The following is a 9977-nucleotide window of genomic DNA, read 5'->3' on the forward strand; positions in this document are numbered from 1 at the left end:
TAAGGAGGGGTAGGAATCCTCTCTGAGTGGATACTATCCCCATTTACCCACCTCCCACTGAAGAGCAACCATTCGGAAAACCCAACAGAAGCCAGCAGAAGTATTCCTTTCCCTCCTGCTTGAGGGCTGTTTCAGTATGGGGATGGGGAGGGAGAGTGAAGAGACCAGTCCCAGCCCAGCTCACCTGCAAGCGGTAGTCCTTCTGCTACTTCTCTTCCCAAGATTTCTTGCTCAGGAAGGGAAGAAAGAAAACTCCACTGCACCTTCTCACACCTCTTCCTTTCCTCTGCTCTGTGAGGGCAGAGGAGAATGGGAGAGAGCACATGGTGGGACCCAACCTTCTGCATGGGGGGAAAAACCAAGCAGAGCAACCTGCATGGTGAACGGGTGGAGACCTGAGTGGAGATGTCAGGTCTTGGTGTTTTGGTGTGGCACAGACAGGACCTCATAGCCCAAGACCTGACAGCCTTGTAGGTGCTCTCCTCAGCTCTTTGGAGCCCCATCGCTTCTGGGCACTCAATTTTCCTCTTCAAAACAAAGCATTTTGGTCAATCATTGAAAGAAACACCAGAGAAGGAGAAAAAGGATTGAAAAACAAGTGGCCTGCTGACATAGGCCTATTGGACCATAACGTCACTGTAGCTTGAAACAAATATACTTTTATACTGGGACAAGCACAACCACCCCACCTCCCATTCTCTTACATCCCACTTCTCACGGTGGCCAGGGCACCCTGCCTGCCCTCCAGACCCTGTCTATTGTACTACCTCCTGTGAGAAAGGGGAAAGCCCTGTTACTCCCGTGGCACATCTCTACCTCTGTGGCACAGCCCTCTCTTCATTTCAGGCTATTTTCTCTGGTCAGACGACAGGCCTGGCTGTTCCTCTCCCTGTGTGGGTGTTTGGATGCAATTACTCTGACTTCAGTTCCTAATATAGGGATGTTTTCCTCAGGGCTGAGGCAGTTCAGATTGGCTCACAAGGTGGACCCTTTGACTCCTTGATATATGTCTAACAAGAAACTGGGCACATAATTAATTTTTTTGACACCAACCAAAAGATGTCACTAACTCATGGATGTTTGTGGTCATATACTGTCATTCAGCTTTTCCGTGTGAGCTGAGTAAAGCTTTCATGCATGGGCTCAGAAACCATGAAGTATTTGTGTATTACAATAAAATAATGTGACCCGAGGCATTTTTAATGGATTTTTTTAAAATGCAGATGTTGATAGTATTGTTTTTTCAAATTTCTGCATTTCTCCTGACGTTTAAACACTGTAAGAGTGATGACTCCAGGTTCATGTGAGAGAGCTACATTTAGGTCATGAAATAAATGCCAGACTCCTAATGAAAAACACTAAGTTTTTAAGAAGTGACTAATATAGTTGCAGCTTTTTCACTTGGTCTGAACTTGTCCTTTTAGGACAAATATTTAATGTGTGCATGTTCTGGTTGAAGAAAAGGGCAATTTTAAAGTTAGCACAGTTATTTTTTGCCACGTGATTTATTTGCTCACCTTTTCACCTCCTTGCATTCAAAAGCTGTTGATTTTGCTTACATTTGTATTCATGAACATAGCAGAATTCGACTAAATCCAACACTAGAGCTTGGATATTTTAGTTTGGCATACCATTAGCCTGAGGGACATATGCTTCCCTCTGAAGTATTTTAGACTTTTGCAATTTGCTATTCAATAGCATAATACATTCTTTCAAAAGAAACTAATGAACTTGAGTTATCTGTTGCACCCTCATAGGCCCCAGACAGCATTTCAGAATATCACAAATGCTTGGGTCTCCTGAAGCCACTGCCTGGACCTTGTGGTTCTCCAGAGTTTAAAGGCAGGGTTTCAAATGCTGTTTTTCAAAGCTATGTTTGCTCTATGGGCTTGGGCAACCAATTCCTACACCTCATAATGAATACACATAAGTGCAGGATGGAAAGAAAGAAAGAAGGTGTCCAACAGTTCTCCTAATTTTTGCCTAGATGAAACTCGTCAAAACTTTTCTGTGTGTTTTGGAGGTTGTTTTTTCTTTTCTTTTTTTTTTTTTTTTTGACAACAGAATAACTGATTATATGCTACTGCAGAATAAGAAAGAACAAACCTCAGGAAAGCTTTCTTAAAGTACTCAAAAGTATGGCTTATCTGCAGTGTCTTTGTGTTTATCAGGGACATTAACAACCAGCTGTCCATTCAGTAATACATGCAGCTAACCTTCGTTGACCAGTAAATTCAAAGTTTCTTTGCTGCATCACTTGCCAGAAATAATTTAATGATCCAGCTGGATGTCAAAGGATGGAGTCATTCATAATCACCCATGTGTATTTCGTTTAAGTGACTTGTTTGTCATTCCACAGGAGCTGTGTGGCAGAGCTAAGGGTGAAATACGATTCTCAAAGGCAACATTCTCATCCTTAAAAAAAATAATCAGTCTTCTCTTTCTTTTCCTCCAATCCCTGAATCACCCCTTACTAGCTTCCAGCTTTTGCCATGAATAAGAAAGGAATCCTACCACAACAACCTCCTGTACGGTGCAGGCCTGATTCACTTCCATGGCTTGGTCCCTCCTGTGCTCTGCAAGGTGGGGAAAAGAATATAAAGCATCATGTATTTGCAGAGTGAATCTTAATGTGTCTGAATCCTCAATTCCTGCGTTGCCTAATTTCAGAAGGCTTGATTTTGCAATCTTATTTATCTTCTCCAAACACTTTTTTGTGTGTGTATGTTTTCCTAAAATAGCTTTTTGTTTGTTAAAAATCACAGTGGTAAGTTGAACGCTAGTCAAGCCACACTCAGCTGAAGTCAAAGGAATGGAGGATGTCAGTTAGAGAAATAGTACCGCAGTGTACAACACATTTATTGTGGGTGAACACAGAAAAATACTGCCATTCAAAGTTAGGGATCATGGTGTTATTTCTACTGTTTGCCTCCTGCATGATGACTTCTTCCACCAGTCCTGACCCCTCTGCTACTGTTTATGACTCTCTGCTTTGGTCCACTTCTGACTGCATCCAGCCTCAGCCTCCACCCTGACATTTTTCTCATCTCTCCTTCCTGTTTTTGGGCTAGCTGTCTCTTGCAATTTGGCTATGAGGAGATAAAATATGAAATCATGCCATATGTTCTCACTCAATATCTCGTACTGCTCTCCTGGCTTCAGTTGAGAAGGAAAGCTTTTCCACAAACAGCTGCCAGCTGATGACTGCTTAAATTGGAAACTAGCTCCTCAGTTCCCATAAAGAGGTACTTTTCCTTTCCCTGCCTGGGAACAAACCTACACTTTTTCTAGGAAAGGCTTAAGCTAATGCTGAAGGCCACTGGGTTCTTCAGCTGTTTTCTTCAGAAGTTATTAAGCACTTTTCATCTTAACTTGCATCCTTCCACACTGCATATACAGTGTGTCTCTGCACATACAAAGAGGAGAGATTGTGTTTGGCTTTGAAATATATTCTCTCATCCACCTCTCAGGACAGAGGTCATCTGTCATTCTACATTCTGACTGGCCAACCAGACCTATAGACTGAAATACCATCTTTTTCTTTAAACGTGAACTTGCAGCACGTCTAAGCTCTGCACCTTGGTCTGTAGATCCAAGACAACTACTCCACCTCCTAATTTCCAGCCTTTTCTAACCCTCCAGGTCTAATTCTATGTGGCCTGAAAATTTCCTAAATGCATACAGTTGGACGCTGATGCATGCACAGAAGCGTGTGTTGCGAAGCTATGTGCTATTAGAGCTATCAGACTTCTGCAGGGAAACATTTGGCACCAAGGGGCAGCCTGAAAAGACGGACTCTGATGCAGCTGTAGGTGTCGGTGTCTCCTGCCTTTGCATAGTACTTAGGATGCACAGCTTCCCCTGGGAGGGGGAAAGACCAGATCTAAGCTGGTTTTTAGAGTGAGGAAACTGGAACTCCACCCCAGAAGAGTGCCACAGCACTCCAGACTGCACCTGCCCAGACGCTGAAACAGTCAGGGGAAAGGGCAGGGGGACGCAAGTGTCTGGTCCCACAGCTGTCCCAGCTTTCTTCTGACAAACAGTTAATGTAGGAGGGAGGCTTATCCCAGGGAGTGGGTAGAGGAGCTTCCCAGCCTTGATGCTTCCTGGGAAGGTCATCTCACTCCCTCTCCCCAGGCTTGCTTTTGCCTGTGTCCTGGAGTGCAGCATCGCCCTACCTCCCTGGAAGGGGGAAGCATTTGGGAAGGATAGAGAAGGGGCAGGCCATCTTAGGTCTCCTTCCCCAGCCCTTCACATGAAGAAATAAACTAGTTGTGCCTCACTCTGCCTGTTAGCTTTTCAGGTTTTATGAATGCAGACTGTTTATTTATAGCCATGGCTGTTGATCCTGGTTCTCATCTTTTGCATTTGAAGCTCATGAGAGAGCTCCTTATGCGACCTTGTTGGTCCTTACCTACCTTAAAACCTTCCTTTGTCTGATGGTATCGTTAGTTCTGGCAGCTCTTCCGTACTCCTTATTTTTTGTTAGGAAAACCTTAGATTTCCTTCCAAACAGATATTAGGCTGATTGCATTCTTTTAGATCAAAGATTTCCCCAGTCTCCTGCAACTGGTGATACTGATTTACTTATGTAATTTGTAACACCTAATGACACAATTAGAAAAAAATGGTAGAAATGCAAGGAATATATTTTGTGTTAGCTAATTTCCTGCTCACAGATTGTGTCAGAAAGCTAAATACGTTCCACATGATAAAAGTCTTTCAAATTAAACATTAAAAAAAACTTTAGTGGTTAATATATAATTTTAAGCAATGATTTAATGTTCCATTATTTCAAATAAAGATTCCCTCTGATTTTATTCTTGTTTATGTACATATACTATAGAACCACTACAGCTATATAAATTCATGTAAGATACAATTTATCCCTATATTCTCTTGTACTTTATTCTGCAGTTCCATGTAATCCTTCCTCTTCTCTTTTTCTCAATATACTGTGAGATATTTTATTGCAGTCTTGTCAGTTAATAACATTGCTACTTTATACTAGGATGCTGCTATACAAAGGTATAGGAGGGAACAAGAAAGGCACGTGAGAGGTTTTTGGCTACACAGTCAGATAGTATATGATTCTTCTGAAGTCCAGAAAGAGATGGAAGGCAGACTTGTTCAATGTTTTAAGTAAAAATAAGAAGGGAAAAGAAGAAACTCAGTCTCACAGTCAAGACAGAGTTAAGGATTTGCCAGTAATGGAAATCTGATCTATTCAAATATCTTGGGATTGAAACAGAGGAGGACACAGATGATCCAGCAAGTTCTGGGAATGTGTTAGTGGCAGCTTTTTATTGTAGAGGCAGAGGAAGTTAATAGATAAGGGACAGTAATGATATCTATTTGAAAATCTATTCAGCCAGAGGTCAGACAGTAATGGGAGTTATAGGAGACCACAGAACAATAGCATTCCAAATAAAGGAAGGAAACCCCGAATCGATGTGAGGCAGACAGGTAGGAGGATATCACTGGAAGAAATTCCAAGGAGTATCTAAGGAACAAGAACACATGTAAGGGATAAAAATCTGATTAAAAACAAGGGGGGTTTGCCAAGAACAAAACATGCCTTACCAGTACTGTTTCCTCTTTTCCAGGATAACTGGCCTAGTGTTAAAGAGGGAGCAGTAGCTGTGATATATCTCAGATTTAGTAAGGGGTTTGAGGAGTGCCAAGCTAGGGAAATGTGGTGGAGATGGTGGGAATATAAGGTTGATGCTCAGCCAGTTGGAAAACTGTACTCATGGAGTAGTCAACAATGGACTTCTGTGAAATGGGGGATATGTCAAGGCAATGTTACAAACATAATGCCTGGAAATGTTTTGACCCTACCTAATCTAATCATTTAGGTTAACAATGTTGGTGATTGACTAGGGAACAGTTCCATGGATTTATACTTCAAATTACAGTACAGTAAGAAAGGGTGGAAGCACTTTGAAGACAAACAGCAAAGGTTAAAGTGAGTCTGGTATGTTCGGGTGATGATACAAAACTGATGAGCATAAATCCAAGAAAGAAAATACTAAGAAAAAAAGTTTAGTGGTTTTTGGGGAACTGATTAGGCACTAGCAGCTCAGCAAGGCATATCGAAAGCAAAGTAAACCAGAAATTTAGCCAATAATGCAAAGCAGTTACAACAAAGATAATTTGTATTACCATGTAGTAACAGAGTTCTTGCATATAATATGAGAGGTATTCATTCTACTCTATCCTTATTGGGAAGAACTTTCCTGGCATTCAACTTTGTCCAGATTTGGAATCACATTTTGAGAAAGATTCCAATAAATTGGAGACAATCCAGAACAGAGATCCAGGAAGAAGAGTTTTGGAAAATGTGATTTATTGGGAACAGATTTAAACAACTGAGTTTGTTTAAATAAGAGAAGACTAAGGGAATACTGATAACATGATAACAGACTTCCAAAATGGCAAGAAGATAGCAAACAGTTGTTTTCTGTGTTCACTGGATTAGGGCAAACAGTAATCTCTTCAGTTTTGCATGGGAAGATAAACATTTATGTACTGTATTAGGGAAACCTGGTTCTACATTAGGAAAAACTCTTCAGCTGAAGCAAGTTTTTCTACTTTAAGCACAGAAACAGACTATGATGGGGGGGACTATGAAATCTTTATGAGTATGTTAAATATCCATCAGGATGTTGCAGATCTACAAGCCACACTTCAGGACAAAACCACACATTAGATGACCTTGTGAAGTCCCCTCAAGCTACATCCCAGCTTTTTCCTCCATGGTCCTGTGCAAGGGTTTGTGGACTCTTTCCGTCTTTCACCAGGCAGCAACGTACCCGTGCGTCAGTTTAACATGTCAGGTCCTTCTTCAACACACTTCTGTCCGTGGATCCAACAGCTAGAGTTTTTGTAGCCTATTTCAGAGTTAACCTTTTCTCTGTGTTCACTGAAGTAGAGAAAATTTTGATTCTTTGTTACCCCTTTAATCCATTGGAGCTTGTTCTGGAGTAGGCTGGAAACATTCCCTTAAAAGAAAAGCTTAAGTGAGCAAAAAACACTCAACCTGCAAGGGAGAGCTGAGCACTTTCCAGCAGCCTAAGTTTTCCTGTCAGTTCTGGCTAGGGACAGATGTGTGGTTTAACTTCTTCAGGGAAATACCAGGTGTACTTTTGGTACTCTGGGGCTGCATTTCATTGCTGAATGTTTGAACTCGGTATGGCATAAAATCTGGGAGGTTTTCTTTGGAAGCCCTCAGCGACCTTTACAAAGAGCAGCATGCAAAATGAACCTTAGCACCTCTTCCGCAAGCTACCTTTCTAAATCTGCGGACACAAATACACATTTTATATAAACACATAATTCAATTTATGTTCAGGTTCACAGATCAAATAACAACATAGCTATATAATTAACTTGTGGTTTTCCATTTGCAAAAGAATCTTTATTTAACATTTCCTTTTAACATTTTTTTTTTCTGTATAAGTTTCCACCCTATGTAATTTGTTTTAACCAGGGAAGCACTGTGGTTTCTTTCCTTCACTGTTTGTTTTTTGGGTGACTTACACAATGGCTGTTTTGGCTGCAGGAATTTGGACGTCAGCAGCTAGTTAACAAATGCTTTAGGTTATTGACACTGACACCTGTATCGATCATGCGATCATGCAGCCCGCACAAGTTGCTCAAGGCTTTTCTATTGAATTTGGGTTCTGATTGTCACCCTGTAATTGTGTAACCAGTTTTAAAGAGGCACATTTGCATTTTCAGTTACAGGTACTGTGAACCCCCTGAGATTACTTGGAAGAAATGAAAAAGAAAAAGCAAGAAAAAATGGTTTTAAAAAAATAGAACTGAAATTCATAGTTCAGAACTACAGGGTCACAGCCAGTGTGCAGGTTTCTACTGGTTATGTCATCATAAGAAATATCTTTGCTAATCAGATCATTGCATGAATATTTCCTAATAAAGCTAATTGTAAAGCAAACTCCTTCAATAAAAGTCTTTTATTTCCCTTGTTTTATTTATCACATCTAGTTGATTTATGGGACTTTTACATGCCAAAGTTGAAAATCAGCTGGAAGAAACTCAAGTTATATTCTAGGGATAAGCACAACTACAATGTGATAAGGAAAAAGAATTTTTCCTCCCCTTGCCCCAAGCCTTCTGCGGAGGCTCAAGTGATAGAGGTTGGCCTGTGGTTATAAAGCTGCAGATGATATAAACCATGAGCTCCCACCTGCATGTGGAGAGAAATGCTGTGTCTACAACTGGCACATCAGACTAAGGGTCTGAAAGAAGCTGTTCTGGAAAAGCCCTGTAATGGGGAAACAGGAGATGGAGCCTCCAGGGACACCAAAACCTCCTCCTGTCTGCATACGCTTTCCCTGTGCATCCTTGCTGACTATACCATAAACATACCAGCTGCAAGTACATGGCTTGGCATCCAGCCACACTGGTTTATACGGGGCTGAAATGCCTCTAAGGATTAGTCAAAGGGTGGGTGAAGTTTGCAGTCATTAGCAGCTGAGTGCGGTGCGATGCCGTCCCCCCCAGCAGCAGTGGAAAGAACTAGGTGTGAGAGCATCAAGCAGCTTTTGACTAAGCGATGCAGATGGCAATGGTGTGTGCTGGGGAAGATCCCAGAGTCTTCAAGTTTTCTCCTAAAAAATTAGAACTGTGACATAAGATGTCATGCAGAAAGATTGTTTCATAGTTATTTGGCTGAAGGCTAACTCTTCAGTGGGAGTTTGGCCTGAGACTAATTGGCCCAAACCTGAAACACACTGAGATGAGAAGCTCCTTCTTCATTTCTGACAACTTGCCTTTATTCCTAAGTACACACAGTGGCCCTTTCAGTACCTCCCTAGTCTTCTGATTGTTGTTGACCAAAATGTGCCTTTCGTTCACGCACTGCTCTACCCTGTCCTAGCAGAGCTCGGAAGTCTCTTGAGCTGGTTTTCTTTTTCAGAAGCTGTGGCACTTTTGAAGGCTCTGAGACAGGGACATGTCACTCTGACAGCTTTGGCAGTAGTACCTAATTAAATACTTCTGAGATGGTACTGTTCAAAGTGTGCTAGATGTGGCCGGGCGGAACAAAACCAGCCCCACCCAAAAGCAGAACACGATTTAGTATGGAATGAAAGAAAAATTTAGAAAGTGCTGCCCCGAGCTGCGATTCTGGAAAGAGGCAATGCCTGGAGGAAAGGTTGGCAGGAGCATGATGAGAGTATGGATAGCTATAGGTTTTCAATCAGCCCCCTAGGGAGATTTTTCTTAGTACTCTCCTAGCTTCAATGCCGCTTCTTTTCAGATAAAGAACTCGGTGGGTATATGAGCTCAGTGGAAAACTTGAACCCAGAAGTGAAAGTGTTTTAAAAGAGCCAGGTCACGAAAGACATGAAGTGAACAAGGGCTGAGAAAGACATTAAGTAAATAAGGGCTGAGAAACCAGTGGAAACATCTTCAGCAGAAACTCTGCACATGTTTCCAGCTGAGCATCAGATTCTCAAGAGCAATTGTGGATTGTTATTGTGGGCTGCAGTTGCACAAAATCTATATACAATAGTAATTGCACTTGAGCAGTCTCACAGTTACTCACTATTTCTGCTGTGTTAATATCCCAAGTGGCATCAGGGTTGCCTTCTGTACTTCACAGAACATGAAGGAAAAGAGAAACTGATTTGCCTTTATACAGATGCACATATTTCTGGGTCTTTTCAAACATATTTAAAACTCCAGGCATTCCTAGGTGATGGGAGCCATTCCAGTAACTTTAGCCAGAAGCAGATCAGGTCTCTAAGTACAAGAAGCTGCATGAAAGACATGCACTCTTCACTGAGATACATAGCACTTTCATGTGCAAAGAGGAACTGTGCAGGGACCGTGGCTTTCAAAAGCGAAGAAAAAAGGCAAATAACAATTTTGGGAGGGAGTTTTCCTAAAATGCATTTGGTTGTGCCATACGACAGCTCTTCCTTTAAACAACCATTTCTGAGAATTAT

The sequence above is a fragment of the Phalacrocorax carbo genome, chromosome 1 (genome assembly GCF_963921805.1).
Source record: "Phalacrocorax carbo chromosome 1, bPhaCar2.1, whole genome shotgun sequence".
In the NCBI taxonomy this organism is placed as follows: Eukaryota; Metazoa; Chordata; class Aves; order Suliformes; family Phalacrocoracidae; genus Phalacrocorax; species Phalacrocorax carbo.